The sequence below is a fragment of the Saccopteryx leptura genome, chromosome 9 (assembly GCF_036850995.1).
Source record: "Saccopteryx leptura isolate mSacLep1 chromosome 9, mSacLep1_pri_phased_curated, whole genome shotgun sequence".
NCBI classification, from domain to species: domain Eukaryota; kingdom Metazoa; phylum Chordata; class Mammalia; order Chiroptera; family Emballonuridae; genus Saccopteryx; species Saccopteryx leptura.
The window spans coordinates 29,874,658-29,896,052 of record NC_089511.1 but is presented as its reverse complement, the minus strand read 5'-3'; the positions used below and the strand labels follow the sequence as shown (position 1 = coordinate 29,896,052).

Genomic DNA, 21,395 nt, shown 5'->3' with positions numbered 1-21,395 from the left:
AGATGGGTGCTTTTCCTATGTGCCCTGGCCGGTAATTGAACCTGGGACTTCCACATGCCAGGCCGATGCTCTACCGCTGAGCCAACCGGCCAGGGCAATAATTACTTCTTTGGTAGTGGGTAATTGTATTAGATGTAAAATAATTTTCCCATGGTTGGTTATTTGCATAGTCATTACTTATTGGTTATTTGCATAGTCATTACTTAAATGTCTAAATTGAATGATGAGAATATAACCAATGTCAACATTTTTATAGCCTGTGGCTGCAATGCATAACATATACAGAAGAATTTTAGTTGTTGTCCAGATTTAGCTTTAAAAACAATTAAGAAGTGCTAATTGTACATTAGAATATATAGCTCTAACTGTAAAATTGTTGTGTGTGTAAAAAATAGGATGTTGATTTAAGGATAACATTTGGATTATTCAGTACATTGATTAACCTTGAAAGAAAAATGAAGAAAACTGATCTAATTCTCAATATTGGCATTACATTAATTAAATATATATTTGAGTGTTTATAAAATGGCTTCTGTAACCGCTAACCAAGAAAACCACATTATTAACGAATAGTAGGCACTATTACAATTGTAACTGATATATTTCACCTGTGTGTCTACTGACATTATTCTTGACCCTTTCTTCATTTTTTCGTTGGCATTTCAGACAATTAAATTGTAAAGCATAAACCTTCCCCAAATAGCAGCTTTTAGGCCAGAAAATGAAAATGTTGTTTATGTAATGGCACTCTAAAATCATAATGAAGAAATATGGAATCAAGCTCAGTTTCCAGAATTTTGGACTTTTATAGATTGTTCTACTTTGTTATTCCCTATTGCAGAGATCTCACCATTTAGTGTATTACAACCATTACTTATAGCAAAGGGTCTTAAATAGTGGTTGTTCATCTTAGAGTCAGGTATCTGTCTGGATACGAAATGAAATTCCTTATCCCGGTGCTCTGGTCTACATTTTCTGCTAAACATAAGGGTCATAAAGTGGCAGTTTGTGAGCCAGGTTCAGGCTATCATGTATTATATTTTGCTTTACCTCTAAGGTAACTAAGAAGAATGGATCTGAGTACCTTTAGATGGTACATGTGATCTCTAGTTTGTCATTGTCCCCATGCTTCTTATTACCATGTACTCATTCTCCTTCACTTTGACATTACTTACCTGGCTCCAGGAAGCACTAGAGTTTGCAACCCCAGGATTCTAATCAATCATTGTTAAGATGTTTGGGTATCAGGAAGACATAGTCAGTGGAATAAGGAACCCAGTTCTCTTGTCTTATCCATCTCTTTGTCCCTAACTCCTTACACATTCAGGTATCTGTTGACTGAATCATTGAACAGAAGACTGAATTCAGTATATAAGAAGTACATTGGGTGACCTTTGTTATCCTTGTGGTGTTACCCACTGTTCTCTTTTCTTCCCCGCTCATGGTCTCTGTGTGATGTTAACACCATGTGTAGAGGTGGCTCGCAGTTCCCTCTGGAAGGAAGTGAGTGAGTCCCTTTTCAGAGAACCACACTATTATTCATTAGAAGGATTGACTGCATGTAGCTTTCCATATGGCTGTTGGGCAATATTTTACACCTCCTCCCTTGTGGTTAGCTAACATAGTGGAGGAGGTCTGCCCTTTGTAAAAATGTTCAAAGGTAATATATGTCTATAGAGAAAGTTGGCAGTGGCCAATTTATAGAGATGGACTCGACAGTGATAGTTCCTTGTATACTTGTCAACATTCAGTTTATTTATACTTCCCAAATTCTGTCTTAGAAGGATGAAATGTGCCATATGTCTTTCTTTTGGGATTGATGCATGCATTGATATTTATTTAATGTATAGGTGCATATGATTATGTGTGTGTGTGTATGTTAGAAAACATTGTTTTCATTTCATTCCAAATAAAATAAATAACAACAATAATAGAGTAATTTTAGTTTTGTTGAAAGAGATTTAGTTAAAAATCGACTCGGCCACTGTGATGAACATAGGCATTTTGGCTGTAGCGCTATACTTACACCTTGTATTTTGCAAAATCACGCACTAAGAAATAACAGGGCTTATGAAAAATAAAAAGAAAAAAGAAAAAGAAAAAGATTGAGGCAGACTGCCGAAAACCTGTGGAACTTTGTAACCAGAATCAAAACCAAAAAATATAATAAAAATACAATTTGGTTAAATTTCCACCTGGCTGGTGCTTACCCTTAACTGGTTAGTCCTTCCCTGACAGCCTCAAATCATGTGCTTCCTTCTCTCTGTAGATGGCAGAGGGCATTTGCATCTAATAGAGACCATTGTCATCAAAGTTAAATCTGTCCTAGAGCATGGCCCTCTTCATTCATCCGTATAGGTCTTTTTTATTTTTATTATTTTATTATTTTATTTTAATTTTTTTTGGTATTTTTCTGAAGCTGGAAAGGGGGAGAGACAGACAGACTCCCGCATGCGCCCGACCGGGATCCACCCGGCACACCCACCAGGGGGCGACACTGCCCACCAGGGGGCGATGCTCTGCCCCTGGGGGGGGCGCTCTGTTGCGACCAGAGCCACTCCAGCGCCTGGGGCAGAGGCCAAGGAGCCATCCCCAGCGCCCGGGCCATCCTTGCTCCAATGGAGCCTCGCTGGGGGAGGGGAAGAGAGAGACAGAGAGGAAGGAGAGGGGGAGGGGTGGAGAAGCAGATGGGCGCTTCTCCTGTGTGCCCTGGCCGGGAATCGAACCCGGGACTTCTGCACACCAGGCTGACGCTCTACCACTGAGCCAACCGGCCAGGGCGGTCTTTTTTATTTTTAAAAATTACTTTCCAGCTATAGTTGACATACAATAATATATTAGGGTCAAGTGTACAACATAGTGATTTGACGTTTATATACCTTGCGAAGTGATCACCTATAATATCATCTTTGTATAATAATTTCTTTATCTGTAACTTGCAGCTTCTCTAGGCAGGTTAACATAGTAGAAAGCATGTGGTTCTTGAAGCCAGGATCAGTCACTACTCACATTAAAAGGAAGGCACTTAGGCCCTGGCCGGATGGCTCAGCGGTAGAGCGTCGGCCTAGCGTGCGGAGGACCCGGGTTCGGGTTCGATTCCCGGCCAGGGCACACAGGAGAAGCGCCCATTTGCTTCTCCACCCCTCCGCCGCGCCTTCCTCTCTGTCTCTCTCTTCCCCTCCCGCAGCCAAGGCTCCACTGGAGCAAAGATGGCCCGGGCACTGGGGATGGCTCTGTGGCCTCTGCCTCAGGCACTAGAGTGGCTCTGGTTGCAACATGGCGACGCCCAGGATGGGCAGAGCATCGCCCCCTGGTGGGCAGAGCGTGCCGGGTGGATCCCGGTCGGGCGCATGCGGGAGTCTGTCTGACTGTCTCTCCCTGTTTCCAGCTTCAGAAAAATGCAAAAAAACCCAAAACAAAACAAAACAAAAACAAAAAAACAGGGAGGCACTTGCCTGCGTTTCCAGCTTTGTAGGTCTTCATACATCATTGTTTCTCTTTCCTTGTGAGAGCACTTTACTGCGATTGCTTCAAAATATCAACAAACTAGGGAAAACATCACACAAGAATCAAGACAACTTACTTTTTAAAAAATATTAAATTAATTTATTAAAAATTTTTTTTTAACAGGAACAGAGAGAAAGAGGGACAGATAGGGACAGACAGAAGAAGGGAGAGAGATGAGAAGCATCAGTCCTTTTTGTGGCACCTTAGATGTTCACTGATTGCTTTCGCAAATGTGCCTTGACCAGAGGCTATAGCAGTGCCAGTGACTCCTTGCTCAAGCCAGTGACCTTGGGCTTCAAGCCAGCTACCTTTGGGCTCAAGCTAGCGATCATGGGGTTACATCTGTGATCCCATGCTCAAGCCAGTGACCCGGCACTCAAGCTGGTGAGCCTGCACTCAAATTGGATGAGCCCGAGCTTAAACCGGCAACCTCTGAGTTTCGAACCTGGGCCCTCCATATCCCAGTCCAACGCTCTAATATTGTGCCACCACCTGTTCAGGCTAAATTTATTTATTGATTTAGAGAAAGAGGAAGAGGGAGAGAGAAGAAAACATTGATTTGTTGTTGCACTTATTTATTTATTCATTTGTTGATTCTTGTATGTGCCCCGACTGGGGATTGAATCTGCAGCCTTGGCATATTGGGACAATGCTCTAACCAACTGAGCTACCAGGCCAGGATGCAATTTACTTCTTATACTGACATCATTCCCCTAACAACCATGTCTGAGGTAATTCTTATTAAAGAAACACGTGTAGTAGCAGAACAGATAGTGATATAACTACTTGAATCTCTGTACTAATTTTTGAAGAGACAAGTATCTTAGAAAATATATCGGTTGAATTGAATCAATTTCTTGGCACATAGTAGGCACCTGGTGAAAACTGAATGGATGTATATTTCTCCCACCTTTGGAAAGTTACTTTAAATTATTACCTTTGGATAGACAGCCTATTTTTTTCCTTTCTAAGTGAGAGGAGGAACTCTCGCATGCACCCTGACTGGGATCTACCTGGCTACCCCTGTCTGGGGCTGATGCTCTGCCCATTTAGGGCTATGCTCTTAACCAAGCTATTTTTAGTACCTGAGGTAGAAGCTCCACAGAGCCATCCTCAGTGCCTGGGCTGATGTGCTTGAATCAGTCTAGCTATGACTGCAGAAGGGGAAGAGAGAGAGAGAAAGGAGGCGGAAGTGTGGAAAAGCGCGGATGGTTGCTTCTCCTGTGTGCCCTGACCTGGAATTGAATCCGGGACATCTGCATGCCAGGCTGATGCTCTACCACTGAGCAAACAGGCCAGGGCCACATCAGCCTATTTTCAAGTAGACTTTTATGTCAAGTCATTCTTTATTGCATAAGATCATCCCTTCAGAGGCATAAACTATCCTTGAAAGGAGTCTATATCGCTTCCTGCAGCCTGACCAGTTGCTTAGGAATGGTTTAGGCATTGTGACATGATCAAAGATTTTAGTATTGGAGACATACATTTAGATTCAAAAGATATGGGTTGTTCTGCATCTATTGGATGGTGAAGAGAGATATAGATGTGGTTGAGTTTATAATGCCATCACCACTCATTTCACATTAATTGAACACCAAATACATGCCAAGCACTATAGAAGTGAGGGCATTGTGCTGCTTTCAGTGAGCTTATGGTGTAGTGGGAGATAGAATTAAGAAAGACAATTTAGTGCTCACTTCGGCAGCACATATACTAAAATTGGAACGATATAGAGAAGATTAGCATGGCCCCTGCTCAAGGATGACACACGAATTCATGAAGCGTTCCATATTTTTGTCACTGCATTAAAATTAATAATAAAAAAGACAATTTATAGTTAGTACAGTGGGATAAGTGTTGGTACAGGGGAGAAGGGGTTTCCTAGAAGTATGGGAGGATCCAGCCTTGGGGGAATGAGAGGTTTCCCAGGGGAAGTGATGGTAATTGAGGAGTTAAAATTAGGAAGTGAGCATGATCAGATTTGCAAGACTTATAGAGAATATTTATTAGAATATTTATTATCATTTCTGTTTTTTTTTTTTTTTTTTGTATTTTTCTGAAGTTGGAAACGGGGAAGCAGTTAGACTCCTTCATGCGCCCGACCGGGATCCACTCGGCATGCCCACCAGGGGGCGATGTTCTGCCCATCTGGGACGTGGCTCTATTGCAACCAGAGCCATTCTAGCGCCTGAAGCAGAGGCCAACTTTGCTCCAGTGGAGCCTCGGCTGCAAGAGGGGAAGAGACAGACAGAGAGGAAGGAGAGGGGGAGGGGTAGAGAAGCAGATGGGCGCTTCTTCTGTGTGCCCTGGTTGGGAATTGAACCTGGGACTCCTACACGCCAGGCTGACGCTCTACCACTGAGCCAACCGGCCAGGGCTTATCATTTCTGGTTTTGAAAACGATTTGTTGTTGAATCTTTAAAGAATAAATGCATAAAGAAAAATAAAAATGATAATACCTAAAATGACTATTGTTATGCATTTGTACATTCTTGATGTTCAATAAATACTAATATGATATCTGAATTACAGTGTTAACTTTCTTGGTATGAAATAAGAATTGTCTTCTATACATACTTATGTAATTTAAAAAAACCAAATTGCGCCTGACCTGTGGTGGCGCAGTGGATAAAGCGTCAACCTGGAAATGCTGAGGTCGCCGGTTTGAAACCCTGGGCTTGCCTGGTCAAGGCACATATGGGAGTTGATGCTTCCTGCTCCTCTCCCACTTGTCTCTGTCTCTCCTCTCTCTCTCCCTCTGTCTCTCCCTCTCCTCTCTAAAATGAATAAAAATAAATAAATAAATAAATAAACCAAATTGGAACATAGGGTACATGTTGTTTTATAACCCATTTTTCCCTAATAAATAATTAGAAGTGAATATTTTCTTACATCCTAAAATATTATTCTATATTATTATTTTTAATAACAGGTTAATTTTTACATGAATAGATATACCATTTTCTCTGTAATCCCCTGTTGTTGAACATCTAGACTGTTTCCATTTGTAAACCATTATAAATATTGCTGTCACTGATCTCCATAAACATAATTATTTGTAAGCATAGCTTATTATTTTTCTCAGTTTAAACTCTGAGAAGTGTAATTACTAGTTTGAAGAATGTGAATATTTTAAAAACATTATTGATATATAATCTCCGATTGCTCATCAGACACGGACAATGGATTGGATAAAGACCAGAAGCGAGGTGACCAGTTAATATGCCATTTCAGAAATTGAAACAAGCAATGTTGGTGGCTTGAACCACTGGAGTTTTAGTGGAGATGGAGAGAGTGGAAATAAGAATCTACACAATTTGGTGTATCAGTCAGGATTATGTTTGGATGCATATGATAGAAAATATACAGTGGCTTAGACAAGGTTTGTTTTCTAATGTGAAATAAGCATGGAGCTAGGTAGTTCAAGGTTGGTATAATGCTCTATGAAGTTCTCTATGAAGGATACCAGGCTCTCTCTGCCTCTTTCATCTTCAGCTGTGGCTTCTGTCTTCAAGGTCACTGCTTGGTCCAAGATGGCCATGGAGACCTAGCCATCCTTTTTTGTAAGAGGGAGGAAGAAGGGAAGGGCAAAAATTGAGTCATCCTCTATAAACAGCTGTCTAGAAATTCTATACAATTCTGCTTTCAGCTCATTGTCCTGAACCTAATTATGTGGTCAACTAGCTGCAAAGGAGGCTGGAAAATGTGAATTTTAGTTGCATTCTCCCCTCTCCATTTCAAATGAAACCTTATTGACAGTATGTAGGGATTAGTTTCTGTTTCAGTTCATTAGGGATATGGTGGGACTAGTCATGGAGATAGAAAACCTAGGAAGAGGCATTGATTGAAGGCAGTGGGAACATGGAAAGGACAGTGAACTCAGAGTGTTTGTGGGATATCCAGGTATAGATGTCGATAGTGGTAGGTCATGTGAGTCTGAAGCTCAGAAACAGTATTCGGCATGGAGATAGAGATTAGGAATCATTTGTGTATAGATTATAATTAAAGCCAAATACCAGTGTGTAAATATGAGGAGGGTCCATTGGTAGAGTACTGGAGAAAATGCACATTTAAGGGATAGAAGAAGAGAAAGATAGATTTACAAGAACTAGCAAGAGAGGTAGAAGGAAAAACAAGAGGCTTTCTTGTTATTAAAGGTAGTGGAAAATTGCATTTCAAGAAAGAAACTATGGTCAACAACGAGTTCCCTTTGGATTTCATAACCAGTAAGTTATTGGTAACCCTGAGAGACATCTATTCCATCAGTGTGTGGCAGGTGGGGGAGGACTTGATTGCAGTGTGATGATGATTGATGGGTGTGGGGAATGTGGATATAGAGACTCCTTATATGGGTGACACATAAGAATCTTGGGTGTGATAGCGAGGAGAGATTGAATGTGATATCCTGGGGTGGAGTAGGAGAATGTATCAGTCACCTCAATTCTACTTCTACACATGCTTTGCTACTTTGGATGACTCGGATAATAAAATATTGTGGTATAGACTTTGGGTTATTGGACCTACAGTCCTAGAAGAAGTAATTTTTCATACACCCTACAAATCCCTTTCTCATTGACCTATGTCAGTAGGACCGGTGTCTTCAGTGATTTTATCTGGAGAAAAAAGTAGAACTCATATAACGTAGTTGTAGAACCTCTCTAAATAAAATTTGTTCTAGGAAAAGATCTTGCTAAGCTGAGGACAAGGAGATAACGTTCTTCATTACAGTTTTGCCATGTTAGCATTGTTCTGAGAGGAGAGGTGGAGTGGATGGAACACAACTGGGAAATGAATGTGATGGTCATTTTTATATGTCAACTTGGTTGGCTTTAGTCTTCAGCTATTCAGTCAAACACTAATCTAGTTGTTGTATTGTGTGGATGTGATTAAAGTTCATAATCAGTTGACTTTAACCAAGGGAGAGGATCCTAGATTATCTTGGTGGACCTGCTTTAAATAGTTGAAAGGCCTTAAGGATGGAACCGAGGCTTCCCTGAAGAAGAAATTCCATTTGTGGTCAGAGCCTCAGCCTGGAAGAGTTACAGCTTGTCCTTTCTACTGTCCTGTGCGATGACCTTCAGACTTGCCTAGCCAGCCCCACAACCACAGAAGCCAATTCCTTGCAATAAATTAATGTGTATATTCGAGTGGTACTACTTCTCTGGATGAATCCTGATTGGCACAGTCAAGGCTCACATCCACATTCCACCATTTGATAACACTGTGTGACCAGATAATTCTTGTCATCCGTTGAATCTGGGTGGCCTTTGCTGTAAAATAGGACCTCTTCTGTTTCTGAAAACTCCTTCTGATTGAGTCTGTTTCTTTTTCAATACACACCTTCCTTATTGGTAGCTGTCATCATCTCGTTTGTAGGCATGTGTGAAGAGGGGCAAGCCCAGAGCGCCAAGAACCCGCCTGTACTTGGTGTCATGCTGCAGGTGTTCCAGTGGCACCATGCTCAGGATGGCAGGCACAGGTGCTGCTGGACCTCTAGGGCAATCCTCTTCTGGGTCTGAAATTCACCCCTTACTTGAGTCAGCCTTTGGCTCTGGTAGTTGAGTGAATGATGAAGAGTATTGGTCCCGACTGACTCCCTCTTGTTCCTTCTTTCGTGCATCGTCTCCTTCTGACATCACCCAGTTAGCCTTAGCCAGTGGATAGAAGCTTCTGCTTCCAAAGGTGACATCACTCCAGTGAAAGTCCCACCAGCTAACCAGGCCTTATAAAGTGACAGGTTCCTGAGTAGCCTTGGAGGGCCATTCATTTATCATTCTATACCCTGCTTTCTCTTATTTATAAAGGACACTGCTCTCAATTATTTTCTCTTGACTCTGGTCACCCAATCTCTCCCAGAATCCCTGACACTGCCCCATGACTACACTGCTTTATAACTGACTCAGAGGAGTGTCAGCATGGAGACTGTAGGAACACATCTGTGGGGCTGGGGTTCTGGACCACACACAGTCGCGCCAGGCATCTCCCTGCCAAGGGTCACCACCACATTCTCAGATTCTCGATGAGGGAATTTCCCTCTTTGATTTTCATTTCTTTGTCTTCTGGTCCAGTATTTTCAAAATTATGTCTCATGTCTTACTAATAAGCCATGGATTTTACACAAATGCTGAATTTGACTTTATTTAAAAATAGTCATTTGTTCAATAATCCATCAACCAAATATTTATTGTTTGTCAACTATGTGCCTAGGACTATGCTAGGTGCTGGTGCTGCAGCCACGAATGTCTTTTAAGCTGTTGTTCAGAATGTGAGCATTAAAAAACCTAACACCCACATATAGACCACATTTTTAACATGTCAGAGTGTTCAGTGTGATAAGAGGGACAGCCAGGTCAACTGTTGTTTTTGTGAGCAGACTTCAGAATACAGCTTTTTCTGCCACGCCTGGACATGTATTTGAACTTCTAGTAGATGCATTGTTTTAGCAATGTTGTAGGTCTATAACAGTCTTTTAAAAATCCAGGCCCACTTATATCTCCTCTCACAAAAATGTATAAGCGAACACGCTTTACAGCACAATATAACTCACTCTCATTAAACACTACTCCAGGTTCAGGTGGTGTGGTTGATAAACCAGACATGGTGTAATAGTATGTGACCATAACTGAAAGTCTTAACACCTTGTCTTCTTATATGGTATAAATGGTAGTGTTGGAGCTTGCTAAGAGTTCTAGGTCCTTCTGCCCCGACTTTTAAATTTGAGAGAAGGAATGAGTAGTTGTTATATGTTAGAGGTTCAACCACAAAACATTTCCTTCATCTTTCCTTTTAGACTTCAGCATTAGTTAGAAAAAAGAATGCCCCAAGATTGTAAATCGGGATGATCAAACCAAATCAAACCTGCTACCACTTACAACCACATTTCATAGTGAATCAAAATTCATTTTCATATTTAAAAACTCATCAAATGCAGATATAAATTGCCCAGGCCATTCTTTGAAGACAGCTAACATCCTTGGACCTCATTTAAAAATGTTGCTAATTATCAAAATAGGTGTTCCTGCACTCCTGAGTTAGCTCAGTGATAATAAAGTATCCTAAGTTAAACGTACAAAAGACATCTGCACTAAGAAATGACCACATGCATCTGATTTTATGTGTTAGATTTCCTGGAACCATTTTGATTGGGGAAAGGCTTACATGACTGAGTTCCAGCATTTTCTGCTAGACTCTAAGCCAGGGGTCCCCAAACTACAGCCCACGGGCCGCATGCGGCCCCCTGAGGCCATTTATCTGGCCCCCGCCGCACTTCCAGAAGGGGCACCTCTTTTCATTGGTGGTCAGTGAGAGGAGCATAGTTCCCATTGAAATACTGGTCAGTTTGTTGATTTAAATTTACTTGTTCTTTATTTTAAATATTGTATTTGTTCCTGTTTTGTTTTTTACTTTAAAATAAGATATGTGCAGTGTGCATAGGGATTTGTTCATAGTTTTTTTTTTATTCATTTTAGAGAGGAGGGAGGGAGGGAGGGAGGGAGGGAGAGAGAGAGAGAGAGAGAGAGAGAGAGAGAAAGAGAGAAAGAGAAAGGGGGGAGGAGCAGGAAGCATCAACTCCCATATATGCCTTGACCAGACAAGTGCAGGGTTTTGAACCAGCGACCTCAGTGTTCCCAGGTCGACGCTTTATCCACTGCGCCACCAGAGGTCAGGCTGTTCATAGTTTTTTTTTATAGTCTGGCCCTCCAACAGTCTGAGGGACAGTGAACTGGCCCCCTGTGTAAAAAGTTTGGGGACCCCTGCTCTAAGCTCTGTGATGGCAGGGACCATCTTTATATTATTCACAATGGTGTTCCCAATTTGTGGCTTGTGGCACTTGGCCGGGCACATTATAGCCTTTTAACAAGTATTTGTTGAGCGAATCATTGAAAACATTCAAACCTATGCTTCTAGGCCACCTTGGCCTTCTCTTGTGTGACCTTTCTGTACTGCTTCCTGCTTGGTATTAGCCTGTCCCTTTTTTCCAAGATGATTCCTTCAGATTGTCCTTGAACTTCAAGTTTTCATTTTGCCTTCTACCAGATTTTGTATAGATTTATTAGGTGATAAAAATCCCTTAAACTGAATTGAAACATTCAAGCCATCGTCCTTCATCATGAGTGATGACTAGATGGAGAGTAGCCAGTCTCTGTGAAGTTTTGCAGGTGACAGAGTGAGACTTCACACCGACACACGCAGAGACTGCCATGTAGTTTACAGCGGCCTCTGCATCGGCAACTCCGCCTCTTTTCTCTGCTCTGGTCTCAGTGGCTCGGCCCAGTTTCACGTACACCAATCATTTTACTTTGATCTGCCTGGGAATGGACTCTGGAATGCAGAATTGTGTCCAGAGAATACTCTTGAGAGCTTTACCTGTAAGGAAGCGAGGAAGGCAGGATTGGAGAGATGGAGAAGCTGACCTGCAGTGAGGTTGCAGTTGAGGTCTCATCTGATCCTATGGGCAGCTTAGAAGCTGGAATGGCCCTTCAGAAATGTCCCAGATGAGGCAAGGGAACTGGGCCCTCCTGTCCCAGCATCAGCCAGACAGGAGGGAGTATGTTCTTGGCCAAGGATGGTCTCTGCGGTGGAGGGCAGTTCCCTTTCAGGGACACATTTGTGAACCTTGAGCAACAGAATGTTTCTAGAAGCTGAGGGGATGGGCACGGGACTTGGGTGGAGTATCTCATTATCCACTATACCATCAGTCTCACTGTTCACTGATTGGTGGGTCTCTCTGCTCTTGAACCCCCAGAATACACATCTGTCACCTTGGTTATATTTTGGATTATCAGTGCCTCTGTTGAAGACAACATCTGTCATTGGAGCCTCTTGGGTCAGCACGAGTCTTGAGTACTGACAGGTTGACCATGTGTTAGGACCACATAGCATGTAACAGAGGGCCACCTGCAGGGAATTAATAGAGGCTATCATTTCTGTTGGGCATCTACCCTTTACTCTTAAAAATTTTGTTCTTTACCTTTTCGATTACAGTTGACATTCAGTATTCGTTTCAGGTGTACAGCATATTGGTGAGACATTTACATAACTTACAAAGTGATCCATCCCCCCGCCCCCCATAAGTCACATACTACTGACCTGCCCCTTATCCTTGAGGCATTTCCCTGACTGGTTCTCTCTTTCTCACTTGCCTTTGTATCTTCATCTTCTGTTGCCTGTTCCTTAACCATTGGAGCTCCGTATGGTTTGGACCCAGGCTTCTTCTGTTCTCTCCTGGTGCTAACGTGACTGTATGGAGCATTTCTAAGATGGACACTCATCTGGATTTTTTCTCCTGAGCTCCAGAGCAAGCCATCTAACTCCACTTCAGCTCTTTAAAACTCAGAATACCCAAAGTTGGACTTACTGTATTTCCCCATTATAAGATGCTTCCATGTATAAGACATACCTTAATTTTGGGGCCTGAAATTTGAAAAAAATGTATTACATAAAGTTATTGAACTCAAGTTTTATTCATCATAAAATTCATACAACTCATCACTGTCAGAACTCTCATCTATTAGCCTGTCCTCATCTGTATCTGATGACGAATCACTGTCTTTAACAATGAGTGCAAAAACAAGCATGAAAGAGCAGGAAATGAAGGAAAAATATTTACAACCACTGTATAATACACACCCAGTTTTTAGACCCCGAATATTTCAAAAAAGGCTGCGTCTTATACATGGGGAAATACGGCAGGCTCTTCCTATGTAAAACTTGCTTTTCCTTCTGGGTTTTTAGCTCAGTCCTTCCTCCATCCACCTGCTCCTTAGCTGGAGAAACCTCGCCTCCTTTTTGGCCCAGACACCCCATGTATTCTGTTGATTCAGCATCCTGCGTATTTCTTGAATTGTTTTTTCTCTTCATATCCACTCTCGCTACTTTAATTCCGGAGACAATTCCCATTGTTTGGGTCACTCCGGTACCTCTCAGTTGACATCTCTGCATCTAGTCCAGTTTTTCTCCATATTGTACTCACGAGGGTCTTTCTAAAACCCCCATTCTATCATGCCCCTCTCCTGATGAAATACCTTTCAGTGATTTAGGTGCTTTGTGATTCGATCTCTTCTCACCTCTAAGTTCTTCACTTAGCACAAGGTCTGTCCAGAGAGACCTGCCCTTGCTTCCTCATGCTCCTGTGCTCTACTTTAATCACACCCTTCCAAATACAGGAGCACTCCCCATTAGCAGCCCTGCCACATTGTCGCTTGGTTAATTTCTACTCATTCTTTACGTCTCAGCATTGATGCTGCTCTTGGCAAAACTCCCCTGAGGGTTTTCTTTGGGCTCCAGTAGAACCCTGATCTTCTCTCATTGTAGCACTCAAATATGTTGTCATTTATTATCTTACTTTCTAAATCTCCCACTCGATTATACGTTGTGTGAGGGCAGTGATTCTCTGTGCCTGTTCCATCTTTAGCACCTAGCACAGGGCAAGTCTAAAAGAACCAAGTGTGTTGAATGAAAGAATTAATATCTATATTCAGCTTGAAATAATGGGCTTTGATATCTCTACAGACTGTTTTGTATGAAGCTTGAAGGCATTTCAACATTTCAGTTTTCCTAAGAGCATATAAGTCTTGAGTGTACTTCCTATGTCTTTATTGCTGGATTAATTGATGGAATTGGTTTCTTATAAGCAATACTCACTGACAGCACCCAGCTTTGTATTATCAGTAAAGCAAATGCAGTCTTGCATTCAGAGGGTTGCTGAAGCTTGGAGTTGGTTCGGGGGTTTGAAGTCATCATTTTAGTATTCACTAACATCTCCATCAAACAGTCAAAAGTGTTGGCCTCTTTTACTCTGTTAAAGGGTACAAATGCTGGATGTTTGCATTCACTAAAATCATACATGAGACAGAGACAATATCTTCCTGGATTATTCTGTAGAGTCATCTTGAAAATGTTGAGATAATTATTTCTTGCTTATGCCAGACTTAGTAAAGGAGGCCAGTGAGGCTCAGTCCAACCTTGAGTCTTGATTGATTCTCTTGTTGATGAACAGTGGGGTCAGGACTCTCCTCATCTGACTGACATCATAGGCCTTGACATTAGGGGGAGCACTCAATGTCTTCACTTTTCTTGGAAATCCAAACTCATTTACAAACCGCTGGAAGTCAGATCAAGTCGTGGAATCCAAAGCACCTGTTGCAGGAAAAAAGGAAGGGGTAAAAATTTTTGTGTCTTGATATTTACATTGCTATATGAGCGTGTCAGTGTTGCCACCTGAAACCACAGTCCCTTTGAAGAATATGGTACGCACAGAGACCTGTGAAACAGACTTGAGTAAGAGTTTTGTAGTTAATAGAAAGAGGGAGGCAGCCACACCAAGGCTGCCTATGGGATGCAAAAACATACGGACTTTCTTCAAACTATAGACCTGGTTTTATCTCTGAATTGATGTACATTTGGTACTAGGTAGAAAGTCATAGATTGATTTCTTACCTTGGTTATCAAACATGGCTAAGTGACACGTTGAGGCACTTCTATGTTTTATTATCTCTCACTGTGCTGTCTTGTGTGGCCGTGTTTGTGGTATTGACTTTTAGGGAAGCCTGTGCAAATCCTGTTAGTTTTTGAGTTAATGAATTGGCATATCTTTTGAAGAAATCTAGTCTCTGATTCTGGTTGATGAACAAAGAGGTTATTGAAGTGCAACTTGTTATGATTCTTGTATAAAATAATCTTAATAATAGAAAAAACAGTAATAAAGCATTTGATGAGTCTTTATTGTGTGCCCGACACTGTCTAAATTCTTCATGCACAAGATCTCATTTAGTTTTTCCTGCAGGATGGTACTAATATTATCCCCATTTTTTGATTCAGAAACTGAAGCTCACAGCCACCAGATGGTAGAGACACAATTTAGACTAGGTGACACAAAGCACCATTACTCATCTTCCCCTTCTAACCTCCCTCCTTTTGTTTTTAGGTGGTACTCCAACCGTCACACTCTCTTGCACCTGTGCTTTCCACAGAACCCGCGGTATAGGTCAGTGAGAGTTGCAGAACAAGAAAAGGAACAAGGAAGTCATCCTGCTTCTCCATGCTTACAGCATGGAAACACAATTGTGTGTCGTCGTATCATTCAAGGCAGGGGTTGCGTAGGCCAGCCTGCGTGCTGGTGTGTGCAGTGCCTGTGAAATGCATTGAATGGGGTGGAAATTTCTTCCTTCGCATCCTGAGTAGAGGTGTGTCAACACTGCTGTGAGCCACACGGAGTATCAGAGACAGCGATGGCTCTGCCTGCTAGGCATTACCACGGAGGAACAGTTTCGGAGGTCTCCATGTTGGCTGACCCTCACTCAGGCTCTAGTATTGAGGAGAACACTGGTTTTGAGGGCAGTGGTTAACATGTCTTGGTCTCATTGTTTCAGCATATTTCTGAGCCTCAGTATGTTTTCCCATGTGCTTCCCCCACCCCTTTTGGTTGGCATGGTGTTTGTATCCCTTTATGGTTGGAATTGGAAGGGTAGTATTTTTGAAACTCTTTCTTTGCTACCATAGGCTGTACTTTCAGTTTGGTGCCTGGTGGACAGTGTGCCTTGTATGGATTTGTTCTCAGTCCAGCGAGGTTTCCCATTGGTGAGGCAGGTAATTCCAGATTCCATCAAATAGTCTGCTCATTTGGCTTTAAAAATATTGGCAGAGCATGTACGTTACTGATATTTACTAAAATTAAGATAAAATATACAAATAAGTAGAAGTATTTATACCAATACTTAAAGAAACGCAATGAACCAGAAAGAGGCATACAATACTTTTTTCACCATCTGCATGACAAGCTACGAAGTACTGATGGTAATTGATCAGTGCGTTTTTCTGTGAGAGACTCAGCTTAAATAGAGAGGAAAACAGAGATGGGAGATAATTCATATACATGCATAAACACACATGATTTATTTCTTTCCTAGGTGTTTTACACTGAGTTGTCCAGATGGCCTGACATGTATATTGATTTTTGCAAAGAGTCTTAGAGGCTGGGATATCTTACATGTCATCTAGTCTAATTTCTCATCCAGCACATACATCCTTCACAAATGATCGCCCATCCTTCTAGGATACTTTCTAAGGAAACAAGATACTCTCTCTCAAAGGGTAGCCTCTTTGATTTTGGCATATAGTGCTAGCTGTTGGAAAATGCTTTGTGAATCAAAGTCTGCCTTCTTGAGCAATTTCTACCTGTTGGTAAGTGCAGTAAATTCAATCACCAAGAGCTATCAGTTTCATTTCCTAGGTAGTGCCATTTCCCCAGCTGCCACCCGAGTCCATGCTATTCATTTCTTCCTCTGGAAAAAACAATAGCCTCTTAACTGGGCTCCCCAACATTTCCTCTTCGCCACCCTGTATTCTCATACCCTATCTAAAGTGGTTGATTGCAAAGGTAATTCTGAACATGTCTTTCCAAAGTCTTCCTTGGCCTCCCATTGCTCTTGGGCAAATGTCCCAAATACTTATCACAATCCAACACCTGCCTGCCTGCCTTTCCAGGCTCAGCTAAGACGACTCTCCCTCTTCCTCTGTGTACCACACTCACTGCCTCTTTTCAGTTCATTCACATGTTTGTTTGTTTGTTTTTTGCCCCAGGACCTTTACTCATGCTGTTTCTTATGTCTGGAGCCCCTGGCCCTGCCTGGTCTGCTCTTCCCTCACTTTTCAGCACTAAAGTTGATTCACCAAGGGTGCTTACCCTAACCCGCCCCCCCCCCCACCAGTGCACACGTCGCAGGGCACACGTCCCTGTTACATATTCTCTGAGGACCCCTTGCTTATCCTTCACAACACTGGTGCTTGTAATTAGTCAGTTATTTTTGTACTTATTTAAGGACTGTCTTCTTGAGGGGAAGGTCACGTCTGGTTCAGCGATTCATCAGCACCTAGAGCATAACAGGTGCTTGTGGAAGTCTTTCAAGTATTCCAGAAAGTTCTAGGCCACTAGAAATTGGGATTGTTTTCCCCTCCGGAGTAATCATCTTTATTCCCCCCCCCCCCCGCTTTTATCAGGTATGTTTCCAATTGTTCCCCTCCTGCTTGTTTTCTCATGGACATCTCTAATCTGTTTAATACCCTACTTGAAATGTATTACTTTTAGACTAATTCTCAGTTTGTCAGTAATGTTCATTTCTTGGCTTGACCTGTGGTGGCGCAGTGGAGAAAGCGTCCACCTGGGACACTGAGGTCGCCTGCTGGTTTGAGGCCCTGGGCTTGCTTGGTCAAGGCACATATGGGAGTTGATGCTTCCTGCTTTTCTCTCTCTCTCTCGCTCTCGCTCTCGCTCTCTCTCTCCCTCCCTCCCCTCATCTCTTTTCTCTCTAAAATGAATAAATAAAGGCTTTGAAAAAAAGTTTATTTCTTGTAATTTGGACACTGAACTTTTTATTAATTTAATCTTTGGAAAAATCAGAACCTGAATTACAAGATAGCTATTTTAAAAATAACATGAGTGAAAACCATAGTCTTGGGACTTCTGTGTAATTGGTAAATTGGTGGTTTGAGGAACATTTATAACAAACACATATATTAAAAACAAAGAAGAATAAACTCATCATCTAAAGAGAGAACAACAAAATAAAAGGAACGAATAAATATAAATAAAAGCAAAAACACTAATAAAGTAGAAAAAAGAATAGAATAAGTGTAGCAAAAGTTGTATTAACTTTTTGTCAAAGTTTTACTTATATATGTACTTTTACTTTTTTTGTTGTGGTAATATATATATATTATATCATAAAATTTGCCATTTTAACCATTTTTAAGTGTATAGTTCAGTGGCATTTAGCATTTTCACAGTGTTGTGCAACCATCACCGTTATCTTATTCCAAAACATTTTTTAATCACACCAGGTGGAAATCCCACACCCATTAAGTAGTCATTCCACATTTCCCCATCTTATGGCAACCATTGATCTGCTTTCTGTCTTTATGGATTTACCTATTTTATATACTTCATATAAATAGAATTAAACAATATTAAAGCCTTAGCTATCTGTATTATTTTTTTTTTTACTTACCATAGTGTTTTTAAGGTTTATTTGCCTGACCTGTGATGGCGCAGTGGGATAAAGCGTCAACCTGGAACACTGAGGTTGCCGGTTCGAAACCTTGGGCTTGCCTGGTCAAGGCACATATGGGAGTTGATGCTTCCTGCTCCTCCCCCTTCTCTCTCTCTCTGTCTCTCTCTCTAAAAAGTCAATAAATAAAATATTAAAAAAAAAAGGTTTATCCATGTTGTAGTATGTAGGCAGAATTTCATCCCTTTTTATGCCCAAATAATATTCCCTGGTGTATATGTATAATACTTTTGTGTTTCTATTCATCTGTTAATGGGCACTTGGGTTGTTACTACCTTTTGGCTATTGTGAATAATGCTACAATGAACTTGGCTTTCAAGTATCTGAGTCCCCATTTTCTATTTTTCTGAGTATATACACAAGAGTGGAATTGCTGCATTATATTGTAATTCTACGTTTAACTTTTTGAGACACTGCCCAACTGTTTTCCACAACATCTGCATGTTTTCACCAGCAATTGATTGAGGGTTCCAGTTTATTCACATCTTTACTAATATGTGTTACTTTTCATTAAAAAAAAAAAGATAGCCATCTTGGTAATTAAGAAATAGTATCTCATGGTTTTGATTTGCCTTTCCTATAAATGACTAATGGTATTGAGCATCTTTTTACGTGCATACTGGCATTTGTATATCTTCTTTGAAGAGATGTCTATTTATGTTCTTTGCCCACTTTTAAATTGGATGTTGATCTTTCTATTGTTGAGCTGGAGGAGTTCTTTGTATATTCTGGATAGTAAACTCTTATCAGATACATGATTTGAAAATATTTTCTTGCATTCAATGGGTTGTCTTTTCACTCTCTTGACAGTGTCCTTTGATACACAAAAATTGTAATTTTAATGCAGTATCTATTTTTTTTCTTTTGTTGTCTGTGGTTTTGGTGTTAGATTTAGGGTAGAACTTCAGTAGTATGTTGAATAGAAGCATAGAAAGCAGGTATTATAGTCTTGTTCCTGATCTTAGGAGAAAAGCTTTCAACCTTTACCGTTGAATATGTTGGCTCTGAATTTTTCATACATGCTCGTTATCATGTTGAGAAAGTTTCCTCTGTACTTTGTTTTCTGCTGTTTTTATTATGTAAGGGTGTTGGATATTGTCAAATGCCTTTTATATGTCAGTTGAAATGATTTTGTGTTCTTTCCTTCAGTATATTAATACAACGTATTACATTTATAGGATACTATATATTGAACCACCCTTGCATTCCTGGTACAAAAACCACTTGGTCATGGTGTATGATCCTTTTAATATGCTCTGGGTTTGGTTTGCTAGTATTTTGATGAGGATTTTTGCAGCTGTATTCATATGTCGGTCTAGACTGTGTGTGTGTGTGTGTGTGTGTGTGTGTGTGTGTGTGTCTTATCTGTTTTGGTATCAGGGTAATATTGGCATCACAGAATGAATTAGTAGGTATTTCCTCTTCTTTTAAATTTTTAGAAGAGTTTGAGAAGGATTGGTGTTAATTCTTCTTTAAATATTTGGTAGAATTTACCAGTGAAGCCATCTGGTCCTGCCCTTTCCTTTGCTGAGAAAAAATTTTTTAAAATAAATTTTTATTAATGTTAATGGAGTGACATCAATAAATCAGGGTACATATATTCAAGGAAAACATGTCCATGTTATCTTGTCATTCAATTATGTTGCATACCCATCGCCCAGAGTCAGATTGTCCTCCGTCACCCTCTATCTAGTTTTCTTTGTGGCCCTCCCCCTCCCCTTCCCCTCTCCCTCCTTCCCTCCCATGCCCTCCCTCCCCCCACCCCTTGTAACCACCACACTCTTGTCCATGTCTCTTAGTCTCGTTTTTATGTCCCACCAATGTAGGAATCATGTAGTTCTTGGTTTTTTCTGATTTACTTATTTCACTCTGTATAATGTTATCAAGATCCCACCATTTTGTTGTAAATGATCCGATGTCATCATTTTTTATGGCTGAGTAGTATTCCATAGTGTATATGTGCCACATCTTCTTTATCCAGTCTTCTATTGAAGGGCTTTTTGGTTGTTTCCATGTCTTGGCCACTGTGAACAATGCTGCAATGAACATGGGGCTACATGTGTCTTTACGTATCAATGTTTCTGAGTTTTTGGGGTATATACGCAGTAGAGGGATTGCTGGGTCATAAGGTAGTTCTATTTTCAGTTTTTTGAGGAACCACCATACTTTCTTCCATAATGGTTGTACTACTTTACAGTCCCACCAACAGTGAATGAGGGTTCCTTTTTCTCCACAGCCTCTCCAACACTTGCTATTACCTGTCTTGTTGATAATAGCTAATCTAACAGGTGTGAGGTGGTATCTCATTGTAGTTTTGATTTGCATTTCTCTAATAACTAATGAAGATGAGCATCTTTTCATATATCTGTTGGCCATTTGTATTTCTTCCTGGGAGAAGTGTCTGTTCATGTCCTCTTCCCATCTTTTTATTGGATTGTTTGTTTTTTTTGTTGTTGAGTTTTATGAGATCTTTGTAAATTTTGGATATTAGGCCCTTATCTGAGCTGTTGTTTGAAAATATCATTTCCCATTTAGTTGGCTGTCTGTTTATTTTGTTATCAGTTTCTCTTGCTGAGCAAAAACTTCTTAGTCTGATGTAGTCCCATTCATTTATCTTTGCCTTCACTTCTCTTGCCTTTGGAGTCAAATTCATAAAATGCTTTTTAAAACCCAGGTCCATGAGTTTAGTACCTATGTCTTCTTCTATGTACTTTATTGTTTTAGGTCTTTGATCCATTTTGAATTAATTTTAGTACACGGGGACAAGCTGTAGTCAAGTTTCATTCTTTTGCATGTGGCTTTCCAGTTTTCCCAACACCATTT

General features: G+C 40.9%; 1 protein-coding gene and 1 non-coding gene across 2 annotated transcripts in view; both read left to right on the top strand.

The window, feature by feature from the left end:
* CDYL2 (chromodomain Y like 2) overlaps positions 1 to 21,395 on the top strand; it is a 179,725-nt gene that overhangs the window by 2,808 nt on the left and 155,522 nt on the right. The gene's annotated exons all lie outside the window — the stretch shown is intronic.
* LOC136381594 (U6 spliceosomal RNA) lies at positions 5,197 to 5,303 on the top strand. Its single transcript, XR_010747087.1, has one exon. It is a non-coding gene; the product is annotated as a U6 spliceosomal RNA (small nuclear RNA).